Source organism: Podarcis filfolensis, assembly GCF_964270895.1.
Source record: "Podarcis filfolensis genome assembly, chromosome: 6".
Taxonomy (NCBI): domain Eukaryota; kingdom Metazoa; phylum Chordata; class Lepidosauria; order Squamata; family Lacertidae; genus Podarcis; species Podarcis filfolensis.
Window position 1 is genome coordinate 4,645,384 of NC_139609.1, and position 16,442 is coordinate 4,661,825.

The window sequence follows — 16,442 nt, forward strand, 5'->3', positions numbered from 1 at the left end:
GGGCAGAGGAAGCGACCTGGCACCGCAGACTGTCGGGGCGGGCAGCGTGGGGTGCCTAGGGATGGCGCACCTGTCTCTCTTGGAGTCCCAGGGATGGTGCCCCCAGCAAGGGGGGGGGGCAGCTGGCAGGGCTCTTGCGCAGCAGCACCTGCGGGGTCCGAGTGCTCCCGGAGAGGCTGGGGATCCGGCCGTGGTAGGGATCGGGCCGCAGTTGGCTGCGGAGGATGGGGGACATGCCGGCGGATCGAGTCCACGGTTAATTGCCGCTCCCGGTTAGCCAGGTCTGTGTCTGCAGGGCATGTTTTCCATTGGGGGTGGGGTGGGGGTGGAAGCAGGCAGGGAATCTGTGTGTTGGGGGGGGTATCCACCCCAGCCCCATTCCAAGATTGATTCCTATTTGCCATAGGGAAGAAAGGAGGGTGGAAGCACTTAGTTTCGCTCGGAGCTCAGAGCCAGATGTGAAGGCTCAGTCGTGGCACCTGTAATCATGAGCGCTTGTGAGCATGAGCAGAGTGAATGTCCATTGCCAGGCCAGGTAGCTGCAGCCTCCATCTCCCCCCCCCCCCCGATGATGGGTTAGGACCTGTCAGGACCTGAGGGTGGGGGATGCTTCCAGGTGAATCTTCAGCCCTAGCATCTTCGGTTGTGGTGAGGGTTTTGGCCATTTTTATAGCTGCCAAACAAATTGTAATGGAAGTTTGGCCAAATGAAATTAACTTTTTCCCCCTCCCAGAAGGGGCAGTGGCAGAAAGGTTGGTTGTTAGCCCTTGAACATGTGGCAACATGCAATTCATGAGTTCTACATTCTAAGTTTCAGGGCTGCTAATTCCATCTCCTTCCCCAGTATTAAGATACCATGGAAATCAGCCCTTCCCAATTCAGTTCAGAAGACAGAATCTTCATTCCCCATCAGCTCACCCACCCTGCAGTGCTCTTTGCTGACAAAATAGGATCCACCGAAATATCTGCTTTCAGTTAGAATAAGAAATCTCCCCTTCTTTTCTGCTAAGGAAGTAAAACCACTTGGATTCTACAGATTTAACCATCTTTTGTATCCCTCCTCCACCATGCCAAAAGATCAGACGCCCTGTTCTGAGGAAATCCTGGGTCTAATCTCAGTACATACGCCTCTGTCCTGAGAACAGCCACCTCCTGAAAGCCACAGTTGTGGAGACCATCGATAACAATTCATTCTGCAGGCTAGCACTGAGCATAGTTGATAAGCAAGTTGGATGAAATGTATATATTTTATTGCCCATACTAAATTTACACCCAACATTGCACATTAGCCCTCTCTGGTTGTCGGCAGAGAATAAGAGCGCAATAAAGTCTTGATGTTAAAATTCTGAACATGGAAGGGTTTTTTCTTGTTTTAAATCAGTTGTTTTGTGTCTGTTTAAAAATAAGCTCAAGTTGTTGGCATGGCAATGTGAATACAAGCTTTGTGGGTTACAGGGAAATACCTGTTTTAAAGTCCAGCTTGCCGCTGGACTCCATGTAAGTTCCTTTCTTAATTGGTTTGCTCAGTACCAGATCAGCAGCTCTTGTTTCATGTAATGTAAGGATCATTTCACACATTATGTAGACTAGGCATACCTGGGCTTGCCACCAAGTGTACACTTAATAAGAAGACGAGGCTAATAACCCTTCCCTGATGAGTACACCTGGACGATATAAATACTTGACAGCACACTAAGGTGTATATCTAAAAATGTGTGAAGTGGTCACATTTTCTTAAACCCTGGCTTAATAAGGACGTGGCTTGCATCCTTCTACTTTTGGAGGGGATAAATGTAAAATGAGAGTAAAGTACACATAATGACATGGGTTTAGTCAGCTCCAGTGGGCATTTTCAATTAATTCATTAGGCTATTGTTAAGCATAAGTGCTTGCAGTGGTGTGGAGTGGTTGTTTTGCCTCCCTTCACACCAGGCATTCTGTTAAGTATGAGCTTAATGGAACGAGGAGAGGTGGGTGGCTGTAAAGCTCTCCTGTGCTGTTGCAGGTGGACGAAGGGCAAAGAGTTCAAATACCCTGGTAGCCAGGATCTCCCAAAGCAAGGGCTCTGACGCCCCGTAGCTGAGAAGTGGGAGGAGAGAAGATGGCAGATGATGTCAGGGAGAAATTTTGGCTGCCTTCTTCTTTCCCTAGCCGAAAGTATATGAGAGTGGCAGACAGTGCAGTAAGTCTTGTTCCTGTTTTGTCCCTGCCCCCCCCCCCCCGCCAGAGCTTTTGAACATGCATGACCTATAAGGCTGATAATTCAACAGGTGATGTTTTTCAGCATGGAGATGCAGGTGGAGGTGTTGAACTTCGTTCTATTGTGTATCTAGAGTTAAAGACAAAGAGTGGGGTGGGGAAAACAATATGCGATGGAAACCAGATATTAAACCAGTTCTGCGTGTTATCAGGTTAGGGGTGTTTAATGCCAGGGTTCATATAGGCACAAACTTTCAGCAAGGATTTTGGTTTATCTTTTTGGTGAAATAAATGGTATCTCCTGTTTATAGGTATTGCAGGTGTTGGCGAATTCCTCTAAATAACTGAAGTATTCTTATTGTAAAAAATAGTCAGGACATGAGAGTAATGGGTACACATCCAATTCTGCCAAGACCAAATCAGTTGTTTACTTCTTCCCTGTTCCTTAATAGCAGGGGTCTGTGTGTGTGTTGGTTTGTGTTTTTTTCTTTTTATTCTAGTTTATATTATGCATTTTGTGTATTTATCTTGTATTTTTATGCTGTAAACCTCCCTGAGATCTACGGATGAAGGACAGTATACAAATTTAATAAATAAATTAAAATAAAAAATAACTGGCCACTTTGCAGTTGAGGATGGATGACCTATGGCTTGTAACAGTGCAGCATATGTGATTATTCATCACACCCACTTGTGTGTGGTAGAGTAAAGCTGACCACTCTCTCATGGTTTTCTCTGCTTCCATGATGGCTTTGGAGACGCTGTAACATTTACAGACAGTAATAAAGCCTGCCAGTTTGACAGAGAATTCCTTATACGTTGTTGAATCTGGTCTTGTGCCCCCAAAGCATTGATTTATCTGAGGGTAGGTGCCCTCTTTCCCCAAACTACACAGGCCTGTGGTCTTTGTAATGTTGTGTGATGCACCCCTTCTTTTTCAATTACCCATCCGCAAACACAGATATTCCCCCTCTGGCTCTTTCTTTTGTACAGTTTCTGACTGCTGTTCCTCACATGCTGGTTTGAAAACTGCTGGCTGATCCAGCAACTGGGACAAATGTCTCATCTGCCAAATAGATGGACTGGGGCCTGGTGTTACCATCACTTGGACTTGTTTGGTTCCAAGGGCCACATTTGACCTTGGTGCAACAAGGAAAGCTAATTTTCTATTTTCATTTTTATAAAATTAAGCCGGGATTCTCAGGACTGTTGCAAGAGCAACCAGACCTCTGCATCACAGCATTAGAAGCAAGAGGAGGAGGACCACCATACCTTGATAACCTTGTAGAACGGAGGGCCCTGGGTGGAAAGGCTCCTCTCATCCTTGCATGACATTCAGCACCTGCCAAAATTCCAATTTCCCCATAGTTATTCATTCCCATACAAATTCTCGTTCTCAAGTTAAGCCGCCTGCTGCATCTCTGATTGGTTCACTGTTCCTTTACAATGGCAGCCTCTGTTGGGGCGTTGGCTATTCTGACACAGTCTTGCATTGGGCCTGATTGGACGATTCAGGCACTCCAGATGTGGAAATGCAACAGTTGCCTACAAAGAAAGGCTGCTTGCTGTATCTCCAATAAGGAGAGACACATATATTTCATGGGGGCTCTTCCAAAACAGTGGTGCACTGAAGGATGGACCTTCTTACACACTCCAAAATATTTTCCCCAAGATATAAGCGTATAGCATGTATACAGTTTGAATTGAGAAATAAATAGTCTTCAGCTATCTGTAATCTATGAAAAAGTGCACCAATTGTTCCCTGGCAGTTTATGGCTTAGGTCTACTGAATTACTACACCAAAGTGTGCTTGCTCTTCTCTAGGTACAGGGACCAGGTGGATGCCATTTTTGGATTTCAAGAGGTGGGGAGCCGCATTCAGCAAGATCCAAAGGCTTTGTTTTGGATACATTCAAAGATGAATAAGCAGTCAGTATATAGGACCATTTAATTCATTATAGCACTTGTGACTTAACGGGTAGATAAGAGATATAGGTGATTGTGGTCTGAAGCATCAGGGTGGGGTAGGGTCTGCCCACACCTTCAGTAGTACCTCTGGCAAAATGTAGTGTGTGCGCATGTCTCTTTTTGTAAGCATCAGTCTCTTGTCAGTCTTAAATAGTCTGGGCTTCTCAGCTGTGAAAGGTGCAATCTGGATAATAATAGTACAAGGGTGTCTAAAAGTCATAATCAGGTTGACAATGACACCCCAGAATGTCAATAATAATAATATGCTGCTGCTAGATTGTTACACACACACACACATTGTATTACAGATTTGGAGCTCAAGCCACGTGGAAATTCTACTGCACAGTTCTCCTCGAACAGAATGGGAGCAATGCAAGGTAATTCTCACTCAGGAAAATGGGGCTTGTGCAGGAGAACTCCCTTGTGGATTGTGCTTCCATCGCATGAACACCGGAAAAATGGACAGTGTTAAAGAGGAGCTTAAATGTGCAGATCATTAAAATACTGGCCTACAGACCTGGCTGTTCGTATTGCACTCCCTTCCACCTCCCAGTCAAATTATGCATCAAGAGAACTCGGGTTCTGCAATTAATAGAAATGATATTAATCAGTCAGATGTACAGTAAGTGCAACTGCCAATTTTACATGGGGTCGTTTTATTTATGCTTTGTTTTGAATCCCATATCTTTGACATCTTCCAGCAAAGAGCACAAAGGGGTAGAAATTCTATGTAGAATCTGGATAGTCAAGTGTTCTACAGTTGGAATGTAATTATGAACTTAAGTAGCCCCTTGACCTTGAACCCTGGAGCTTTTTAAGGCTCTCCTATGGGTGCGGACCTTGGGCCTGTGGACCACGGGTGATCCTCCAGGCCAACTCTTGGGAGTCCCTCCAGGCCATGCCCACCCCCCACCCCACCCAGCCATGATCCTCACTGATTTGGTTCTGCCACCCTCCCCAAGTGCTTTTGCTTGGCTAAATTGGGGTCTTTGAACTGTGATGACAACATGCCTCATTTGCCAGGATGGAGCTACCTGTTCATAGGGGCCTGTGGCAACATAGAAAGCCTTGCACAATCAGTCCTTTTTGCTCAGTATTGTCTATTGTGTCTGGCCCAGTATATCTGAAGGAGCGTCTCCACCCCCATTATTCTGCCCGGACACTGAGGTCCAGTGCTGAGGGCCTTCTGGCGGTTCCCTCACTGCAAGAAGCGAAGTTACAGGGAACCAGGCAGAGGGCCTTCTTGGTAGTGGCGCCTGCCCTGTGGAACGCCCTCCCATCAGATGTCAAAGAAATAAACAACTATCGGACTTTTAGAAGACATCTGAAGGCAGACTTGTTTAGGGAAGCTTTTAATACTGGATGAATCATTGTATTTTAATATTCTGCTGGAAGCTGCCCAGAGTGGCTGGGGGTTCAGGCAGGAGTCTCTCTAGGCAGATGCTCCACCACTGAGCTAAGACCCTTCCTCAAAAGGGCCTCTGCAGAAACACCTGGTTTTCGTACAACTGGAATGCAACCTGCTCTACAAAGATAAGAGTTATATTTCTTGCTGTGTCCACAGTTTGGCTTGGCCCAACACTGGTCTGTGCCCCTTCAGGACGTTATCCACAAGGGAATGTCTCACTCAGGCTAAAAAAAAGGTTTTCTGGCCTTGTTGTAAACTTAAAAAAAAAAAAATCAGTGCAAGTGTGAGGTCAAGGAATTCAATTTCCTGATAATCAACATTCAATCTTTGGAGAATCCATATTCTGGGTCATTCACTAGATAGTGAGCAGAGCTTGTGAGATAATGCAGGAGGCAAACAACTCTGTTTATTGCATCAGCTGGGACAGGAGAAATCATACAAAAGTTTAGCTTTGAGGCAGACGAAACAGAGACTCTCTACAAACTGTAGTTGTTCTGTAATATAGGATGCCAACAATGGGAACATGTGCTCCCTGCCTCCCTCTCTGGAGTAAATCCCCTCTTTTCTCCACCTGTTTGCACTGCCTGTTTTTTCTCATCCTATGTGCACCATGGCCATGCTTTTAAACTGCCCCTAGTCTCTGGTGCTCATCTTTGGAAAACCACTCTTTGCCCCAATTTTCTCCCTTTTAGGGAATGCCTTCTTAACATTTTGTGAGGGTAAGTTGCTAGCATTGTGTTGTTCTCCAGGCTTCTGCTGTGGGGTCTCTATATCTGCAAGTGGGCTGGGGGTCACTGAGTTGACTAGAAATAGTGGTGCTCTTCAGGAATCACATGGGGTCTCAAGAGAGAAAGAAGAACAAAAGTGATCTCCTTTGCTTTCTTCAAAAGGAACCCCTTCCCAGATGGGAGGGAGCGAGAAGGATGTGGTGGGAAACTCTGGTTCAGATGTTTGCTTGCACTATCTCTCTTGTAGGGTTGTTGCATAGATAAAATAGCAGGCAAGGAAACCATTCCTTTATTTATTCATTCCATTTATACCCTCCCTTTCCTCCGATGAGCTCAAGGCAGTGGACATGGTTCTCCTTGCGCCACTTTTTGCTCACAACAACCCTGTGAGGTTGGGTAGCTGGAGGGACCATGACCAGTCCAAGATCATCCAGTGAGCTTCATGGCTAGGTGGGGATTTGAATCTGGGTCAGCCACACTTGACTCTCCCACCTGAAGTCCTTAGAAGACGGGAGCTTAGGAATACTGGGTGTTGATGTAACTGCATGTGCTCAGGTGCTGGGTTTAATGCGTTGGCATTAGAAGTGCATGCTACTCTGTTGGCAGGGAAGAGGCAAGGCCCAGCAGCCTTAACATTATTCCCTAGCGCTCAGGCTGCTGGTATTTAAATGAACTGGCATTTTTCTTTCGGAAGAGGCAGCTCGGAAAGGCTCCTTCGCCTTCAAAACAAGATGTTTACGGAGCATTGCCAGAGGGCAAAATAAATGAGTTTCCTGCGTCATCCAACTCCTTCCTATCCTCTCTCAGGAGGGACCAGTAATTCGCTGTGGAGCTTTCCATCCCCTTGGGGGAGGTGTCAGGAGGCCCACTGCTCCCAGGTACGCAAACAAGAGCCATAGCAAGGCCAGGGGAATCCAGGGCTTCCTGGGCTTTCTAGGATGAGACGCTGCTCCTCGGTTCATCCTTGGCATGATGAGTGCATGCGTATAACCTCTCTCTCTCTCTCTCTCTCTCTCTCTCTCTCTCTCTCTCCACACCCCACCACTTTCCCTCTCTTTTGGAAAGACAGCACTTACATCTCTGTGGCCCACTGTATCCCTAAAGCTGTGTTTACATTACTGCTTACTCAGGCTGCAGCACACTCCCATCGTTGGCGTGTGAAGCTGCATGATACCAGACATGATCCATCAGCATCCTGTAGCTTCTTGAGAAATACTCCTGTTTGATGTGCTCAGCCACCTTCCATCAAATGGAAGCCACAACTAAGGGCTGGTCCACACTTCTGCTTGTCTCTTGCTTAGAAAGTACGGGTCTGAGCAAGTTTTCCACTTGACCCATTCCTTAGCGATAGATTGGAACAAACTTATTTTCTTTTTTTAATTTACACCGTTTTTGGATTATATTTTACATGCATTCATCATTTTGTCATAAGCTTATATGGACTTCCCAACCTATCCTTCGCTGACATCCCCTTTCACCTTCCTTATTTTGCTACATCTCTTTTCCTTTACCATCCTTCTTCATCCCTTCCCATCACTTACCTCGTCTTGTCTACTGCTGGTCATAGGCTCATCCTACTTGCCAGTTCACCTTCATGCTGTCTTCCTTTAAATATTCTTCAAGGCATTCCCACTTGCTTCTAGATTGGAACAAACTTCAATCCAGGGAAAACGTGGATGGCCATTTGCTCTAATTAAGTGCTAAGGAGCGGTTTTCCATGGGGGCAAGCAGTGGGGCAAGAGGAAGCATGGAAAGCCATTAGATGAGTGGTGTACATTTTAGGCAGCCATTGCGCATTGGCAGAGAGCAGTTTCAGTGAACTGAATTTTGAATCAGGGAAACAAGAGGTAATGGGCATCAGGGAAAGACATCTCTGCCCCCTCCTTCTTGTCTGTTGAGCAACATAAGATTGCAGTGGTGTAGGGAACAACCTTCCCAGCTTTTCAAGCTACACATGTGTACCACATCCTAAGTCTCAAGAGCAGGGGGCAGAACTTCTCTGTCATGTGCAGCCCAGTGTTATGCATGTTTCCTCCAAAGTAAGTTCCGCTGGTTTGGTTTGCCCATTAAGGTCAGCAGGGGTGGATTTTGGCAATCTTTCTTAATATGGCGCCCTGTGTGAGGCCAAAAATTGGCACCCCAAAATGTATATTTCAGTTTTTCACCCCCTTAGCTTAGCGTCCTGTGGGGGGGGGACCTCATGCACCACCACCCTAGATCCAGTGCTGATGATCAGCCTCACTGGGGCTGACTTCCAGAAAGAAGACTGGAGCTGCTTTGCTGCTTTCCAGTTTAGCTCAGCAGTGTCTGTCATCCAAAGCTAGAAGCTACAGATTGTGTTCAAGCAGGACAGAGTTTAACCGCAATCTTGGGGTTCAGACAACGCACAAAGCCAAACCTTGGCTTAGCTAGAAGAATCTTCAGTCTTCTCCCTGATGAATATATGTGTTCACACTAAACCACAGTTTGACTTGGTGAATGCAGCCACTGAGCTCTGTGGAACTTATCCTCACAAAAGTGTTCATAGCCTCCCATCAATCCTGCAATGTCAATTCCTGCAGTGCTGTTCCTGTTCTACAAAGAGGAACCAAGGCATGAGAAAAGGTGGCCAGGTGTGAAAAAGGACAGGCTCTGTCTTGATACTTGCATAGAAGACATAATTTCAGCAGGTATAGCTTACACGGCAAAATGCGCTTTCTGGAATTCCCTTTTACACAAGTATTAGGGTGCAGCAACAGCCTGTCCTCTTTTGGACCTTGCAACCCTATTTTGCTCCTTAAGTCTTTGGGGGAGCTTGCTGGGAAAGCTTTGTGGGTGACTTTCAGGGGTCCTCCAGGGCTTGAGGCAGAAGTCTTTTCCAGAGCTACCTGGAGATGCCTGGGATTGAACACCCTGCAATAAAATTCAACGACGGAATGAAGAGCGTAGATTTGCATCATCTTGATGGTTATATTTATATAGTGCCCATCAATCTGCATGACACATTACAGAGCTTCGTAAGCAATAAAGAAATGGACCGGTCCCTGCCTCCGCAGAACCTGCAATCTAAAATGAACGCTGAGGGAGGGAGGGGGGGAGAGGGTAGGAGAGGCAAGAAGATGAAAGGATAAATGTGAGCAAATGCAGTTACAGGGATTTAAGCTTAATTACAGTTGGAGAGGAAGATTAAGGAATTAAACCAAAGGCCTAGTGATAAAGATGGGGTTTGGAGGGGGGAGGGCCACCTCATCATGTCCGGAGAATGAGTTCTTTGCAGAGGAGGCAACAGTGGGGAACAGGCAGACTTCTGCTACAAAGGGACAACAGTTGGTTAGCCAAGGATGTCAGAGTAGAGATGCGCAGAATTACAAAGGGAGGCAAGGACTAAGATGGGATGGAACTTGGTCTCCCTTCCCTTCTTCCAAGCAAAGTACTGGGGGGGCAGGTAAACCCCACCCCACATAATTGATCACAAGACGTGGCACGTGCACACCATTTGAATGGCAATGCCTATCAACTTTTGGGGGGGGCACCCTACAAATATTGCATTGGGGGACCTGAAGGGACCTTGGCTCTTATTCTGCCAAGGTAACCAGGATGACATGGACGAGCTGAAACCATTTGACCGTTGCAGCAGCCCTGTGAGAAAGGCTGAGAGAAAGGGGCTTGCCCAAGTCCATGCAGTGGGCTTTGTGGCAGCATCAGGATTTGCTCTCTATCCGTTACACTACTGTAGCTTCTTCAGTTAATTCCAGTTGCAGAATTTTGGGGATTTACATTCCATTTTAACAAATAGAATAACCAAACTTTCCAAACCCATTGGATTCTGGAGTTTCTGTTGCTTAAAGAGCTGTAGCCAATGTGTAGCCCTTGTCTTGCCTTTAATAATACCTAAGTGCTGCTCTGATGAATATATTCCACCACATTACAGGGCGAACTGCATTGCTCAAAGCTGTGAGCTGTGCACTGTAATCCCAACAAGTCTTGCGAGCTTAGCTGGGTCTCGGGAACAATCCTTCGGAAAGCTGGAGCAAGGCGCATGATGCCATGCCGTTTGTCGACCAGCAGGGGCCAGCCTTCCCTCTCAGTCTGTGCGCTCTTCCTGTGTCTAACATGTTTTTCTGTTAGGAGTTTGCTCAGAAATGGTTTCTTCTGGAAGAAGCAGAAACCTGAAGTGGGTGGGTAGGTTGCTGAAGCCAGTCTTTAGCCTTAGGCAAACAGCAGTCTTCTTCCAGTCCTTTACCTTCTCCCTTCTATGCATCCTTTCTCAAAATGAGGCTTCTTAAAATTAGACATGGCAATTTTACACGAGTCGTAGGACACAAGAACTTGAGACAGTGATATCATCATCATAACCATTCATAGCGTTTGTGTAGCTCTTTACAATATACAAAGTGCTTTATATACCTTGCAGAACTTACATAACCTACTTGCAATGGAGGTCGGTTTTCTCAATCCCAAATGGCTTTGGGGCAAACTGAGTGGCTTGCTTAAGGCCATTGAATAAGTTCATTGCAGAAATCCATTTCAAACTGAGGCTGCCTTAATTCATAGCCCAGTTTCTTAGCTGCTATATTGTACCAGGTTTCATTTTCTGGACTTTCTGTTGGGTCCTGTTTCTAGTGCTGAGACTCCCCTCCAAGTAGACCCCATTTTACACCACTCAGTTGCATGGAGTCTTTGCTAGCTGACTGCAAAATAAAATAATTTGAAGGTTAACTTACTCAACTGCAGAAATGCAGATCTAGAGCTTGGCTGGCTGAATTCATATTGTTTAGCTTTTTCTTGTCTACCCAACACCTGTATCCCCCCAATCTCGCAAAGGCACAGGTAGGGTGTGTCCTGCAAACACTGAAGCACCCACTAACCATTTATGAAACAAGCTCTCCTTACAACTGAAAAAGCCTAAGGAGATGGCCTCATCTTCTTCCATTGTGCATCCACAATATCAGCCTTTGCATAGGTTGTGCTGTGTCTGATAAGTGCTTTGGTGGAAAGAGTGTTCGCCAGTGGCGTAGCGTGGGTTGTCAGCACCCGGGGCAAGGCAAGTAATTTGCGCCCCCTAACCCGTGGATTTGCGCCCCCTAACCCGTGGATTTGCGCCCCCTAACCCTAACCCCCAGATGTTGTGCCCGGTGCGGCCGGCCCCCCCTGCACCCCCCACGCTACACCACTGGTGTTCGCACTGTTTTAGTGACAACCCTACTTCTACCTCCTGAATTAACCCACGAAGAACCAAATGGCTTGGTAGTGCAACCATGGTGGGGTCACATGGCTCAGGTGTGCTTGGCTGTAACCTGGATATGAGTACAAACTGGGCTCCACAGACAGTGTCATGGGTCAAGAGTTCTATTTAAATAATGCGAGCTCACGTAGCGTGTTTTCGCTCAGACACTCAAGGACAGCAGCAAGCCAGGAAGACCCAGCCTTGTCGTGGCCTTCTCACTGACCTGCACAGTTAAGTACATTCAACCACTGGAGGAAGAGAAAACCAGAGCTGCATGATATTTGATAGCAGCAGCTGGCACAATTTTTCAAATAACCAATTACATATATTCAATATGTGTGGCAGGATCCTAAATTGGAGGAAGTGGATGTTGTATTTCCAGAAGATGGGACTTGATTCTCAGAAGGAGCACGGAGGCCTCCGAGGAGAGCTACTCAATTGGACTTCCATTGACTTTTTTCTTTCAACCTAACATACTGCCGGTACCTAAAAGTACAGTATTTTCCACTCTATAAGACACACCAGACCACAAGACGCACCTAGTTTTTGGAGGAGGAAAACAAGAAAAAAAAAATGAAGTGAAAAATATGCAGTGAAAGCAGCGATCCCTCTTGCTGTTCTGGCTTCTGGGATAGCTGCGCAGTCTGCATTTGCTCCATAAGATGCACACACATTTCCCCTTACTTTTTAGGAGGGAAAAAGTGAGTCTTGTAGAGCAAAAAATACGGTAGTCTCTCCCTCTGTTTATACGAGGACTGCCTGTTTGCTCTTTTATTCCTGTTCTCTGCCAACCAAAATAACCTGTGTGTTTCACCTAAGGATGGAGGTAGAATTCAGTAACAGCTAGTTTTGGTGTTTGCAGGGATGGGGGGTCGAGCCATTACGCCCCTTCTCCTTTGCAGGAAGCCTTGGTGCAAGCTGAATCCTGCAAAGCACCTGAAAGGGTCTCATTTGAGTGACTCCTACCTCCGTCTAAGAATCTTACCAGATGCAGGGAAAGATTGCTTGAACAATAGCCTTTTCCCCCTCCTCTCCTCCTGGCCTTTTTTTTGTTTTGTTTTAACCATCTAACCTATTTAGGAGTTATGAAGAACTTGGGCCTTCCTCTAATATGTGTTTTGGATTTTTCCTTATGGGTCAGCATGGCCACATTTGCTTTTTGTAATTGTTCTTGGGTTTTTTTTTGAGACCTTTAAAATAGGGGGATGAAGGGGTGCCCAGGGAGGAGGAGACACAGTACTGCTGTTGGTGAAACAGCAGTGGGGGGGGGGCTGCTTGAATGCTGATGGAGGGAGGCTCTTTTAGCAGGTGAAATGAGGAGGATAAATGCCTTCTGGATGTAATTTGCCCTGTTCCTGTTGGTGGCAATGAAGAAATAGGTATAAAAGGAGCAGTTGTGGATGCCAAGATCCAAGTTTGGGGCAAGTACTGTTAGATGAGAGAACCCCAGGAGAGATTTAAAATCACAAAACATGCAGCAAAGTAAAGCATGGAAACATGGGCTGTCAAACCTTCAAAATATGCTGTTGTGACTTCCAAATCTTCCTTCTTCCCTTAGCATAGAAAAAGACCATTTGTTTAGTAAGTTAAGAATGGTTGACTTACAAACTCTTCGAAGGTTAGATTCATGTGCTTTTCCATACAGCACTCAAAAAAAGTTGTGCAGGCAGTAAAACTTGGCATAGTTACAGTTGTGAAAGTTCCTAAATTATTGGTATAGGAACTCAAGAGTAACTTGTAAGAGCCATGAGGTCTGAGCCTGGAGCAACCTGGGAACAGAGGTTTGATTATCTAATCCCTCCAAGGTGAGCTAAGCTTGGCAGAACAGTTTACTCTATGGTTTAAACCCCTTCATGCATTAATTAGACTTAAGCATTTTGTTTATATGAGGCTGGCTAATCCACAGTTCATGCATCCTGTCAACAATTTTTTCTCTCCATGAACCCCCTTCATAACTGCGGTCAGTTTTAAACAGCAGAACCTAAAATAATACAGCGGACCCTCTGGATACGAACGTCATTCATTCCGGGGGTCCGTTCACACCCCCAAAATAACCTAAATAGAGGCGTGCTTCTGCGCATGCGCGTGGCATGATTGAGCATTTCTGTGCATGCGCGTGGCGCAATTGAGCGCTTCTGTGCATGCATGCTCGGTGAAACCCGGAAGTATACACTTCCGGGTTCACCGTGGCCGTAACCCAAAGATTCCATATCCAGAGGGATACATTATAGAGGTACGACTGTAGTACTATAAAATGAACTTTGTCAGGTGGTTGTAGCCATGGCGACTTTTTCATAATGCCGTATTTACCTTACATGGCAAACGTGGGGGGCCAATCAGGTGGGTTCTTCTTTCTCACGTCATTCCCAGACAGGCAGTTTGGCCCTGTCCTTGCAGTTGCCTTGTTGCCTGCGGACCTCTGCCGCATGGGATTGCTTTGTGCAAAAGTCGCTGAATGGCCTCTGGGGGAGTTCTCCTACACAAGCCTTTTTCATGAGGCAAGACAGGGAGGCCATGAAAGGTGGTCAAGTTGGAGACAACTCTGAATAGGGTGCAATCCATCTTATCCTTGTACAGCATTCCGTTGGGCTGTACCTCTCACGTTAGCGTGTCTAGGGTCTGTGTGCAATTTCGGTTTCTCCATATGAGTCACCAAAATGTCTTGGGTAAGGAATCTTCAAATTCTCCTCAACTTTTTTTCTTTATCTTAAGGCTAGCTTTGGAGGCCATTTCAGCACAGGGGAAGACTGCTGCTCCCCCCCTCATAAATTTTAAGTAGACAAGTCAGAACTCTTTTTGCTTCCCTTAAAATTCCTTCCAATTATTATCCTGGGTGCGAACTCCCCCCCCCTTTTTAGAATTAGCAGGCAGTTCTAAGCTCTAATTTTCCAAAGGCTAGGTATGATCCTGCTTCCTTTCTGAAGGTGATAGCACTGATATCCCTGGAGATGTACAGTATACCATGGCACTGCCTGGATTTCCAATTATTAAGGCATTAGCTAATTGTCAGGGCGATTAGCATTGATTTTTGTCATGCTACATCCATTTCCTGAATCAGCTTCTGCAGTCAATTAAGAATACTTTAACCAGGGGCCAGACACCTTGTTGGACATGCAATGGACTGGAAACCCAGCTTGCAAAAAGAAGGGAAGCGCAGTGCGTGCCATTAACTTTATTGCAGCAAGGTGAATTTATACCGCCAAAGGCATTGTGGAACAACTGCTCTTTTGCCCCTTGAGGCAAGAAAGGTCTGGCTTCTGGAGTCTCATTTTCCAGCCTATCTCCAGAATTGCCAAGTTGCAACTCGGAAGTCACGCCTGTTCCATTTAACAGCACTGCTTCAAGAGAAGATAGTTTTGCTATTCCCTCCTGGCTTAGTCCCTCCACCCCAGACAAACCATCACTGTACAGCCAGCGAGTGAAGCCCCATTCACTTCTACTGTGTTCCTTTCAAGGTGCTATAGCTCTCCCGCCCTGTGGTCACTGTCCTATCTGCAGAAACAAGGTGGGATGGGAGGGTTTTACTGAGGGTGAGGCACAGTTCCTGGGGCAGAAAGGGGATCAGAGGGTTGTCCGTTACACATCACAAAAAGAAGACACAGATTTGCCCCAGATTTGTGTATGCCTATTCACAAGCACATATGCATATTTAGAAACAACCACCATAAATTAAATAGAAATAGAATACATCTCACCTCTAGTGGGAGAGGCTGGGTCCAGTGCCTGAGTGCCTGCTCAGTCTGTTGTTCAAGTGCTAAGTACCAATGGGCAACTTCAAGGTCATTCCCCCCTTGCTGGTTCTGCCTCCTGATGGTCCTTTAAATTGGACTTGGGCCTGACAGCCTTTCAAATGAAGGACCGTCTGATAAGTAGGGCACAATGTCATGGCTGCCCTAATGTGACCGGCAGCAATGGCAAACTCTTCCATCGCACTGGAACTAGTTAAGGTAGGTGGCAGTTGCACCTTCTGGTCCTGCTTCTTATGCCTGCTATGCTGCCAAAAGAAGAGTCCTACCTGTTCCAGACTGGGATGTGGGTGGCGCTGTGGTCTAAACCACAGAGCCCAGGGCTTGCCGATCGGAAGGTCGGCGGTTTGAATCCCCGTGACGGGGTGAGCTCCCGTTGCTCGGTCCCTGCTCCTGCCAACCTAGCAGTTCGAAAGCACGTCAAAGTTCAAGTAGATAAATAGGTACCGCTCTGGCGGGAAGGTAAACGGTGTTTCCATGCGCTGCTCTGGTTTGCCAGAAGCGGCTTAGTCATGCTGGCCACATGACCCGGAAGCTGTACGTCGGCTCCCTCGGCCAGTAAAGCAAGATGAGTGCCGCAACCCCAGAGTTGTCCGCAACTGGACCTAACGGTCAGGGGGCCTTTACCTTTTTATCTTTTCCAGAAGGTGGAAGGAAATGCAGAATGCGAGAAGCCGTTGCTGTACCACTTGTCATTGCCACCGAGCTGTTAAAAAGACAGATGAGATTTCCGGATTGTTCTCTTGCATTACTTACGCACATTTGCGTCATTTTAGTATTGTCGCAACGTTGGTGGGGTAGACCCAGTGATGGAGGAACAGCCAGGTTCAGATAGTGTGGTCAGTGCCACCTGGCCTCAGCTAGAGCTGCAGACAGGTAATCATGGGTGGAGGGGCAGCTGACCTGCTTGTTTGATCTGGGCAGGGACAAGAAGACTGGCACTCCCCTCCATTGGATAGCAGCAGCATTCCACATTTTCTTCTAGATCCTTGTTTTGTCCTTGCACTTTTGTGCTTTCCACCTCATGGTCCTGAACACCCAAGAATCTCAGATGACTTTGCTTTTAGGAATACAAGATGCCACCTGTTTCTTCCATTGCTCTCACCAGCATTAGCTTGCACAATAGTTTCCACAGGCACACCCACCCCTTTCTGGCAAGCTTGCACAAGAATTTGTGTGTGTAGCTA

General features: G+C 46.5%; 1 protein-coding gene across 1 annotated transcript in view; it reads left to right on the top strand.

Moving 5' to 3' along the window:
- Positions 1–2,162: 2,162 nt before the first annotated feature.
- Positions 2,163–16,442, top strand: part of BRINP2 (BMP/retinoic acid inducible neural specific 2) — an 86,774-nt gene continuing 72,494 nt past the window's right edge. The window contains exon 1 of the mRNA XM_083621596.1: positions 2,163–2,182. The gene's annotated coding sequence lies outside the window, so the exon portion shown is untranslated. The remainder of the gene's footprint in view (positions 2,183–16,442) is intronic.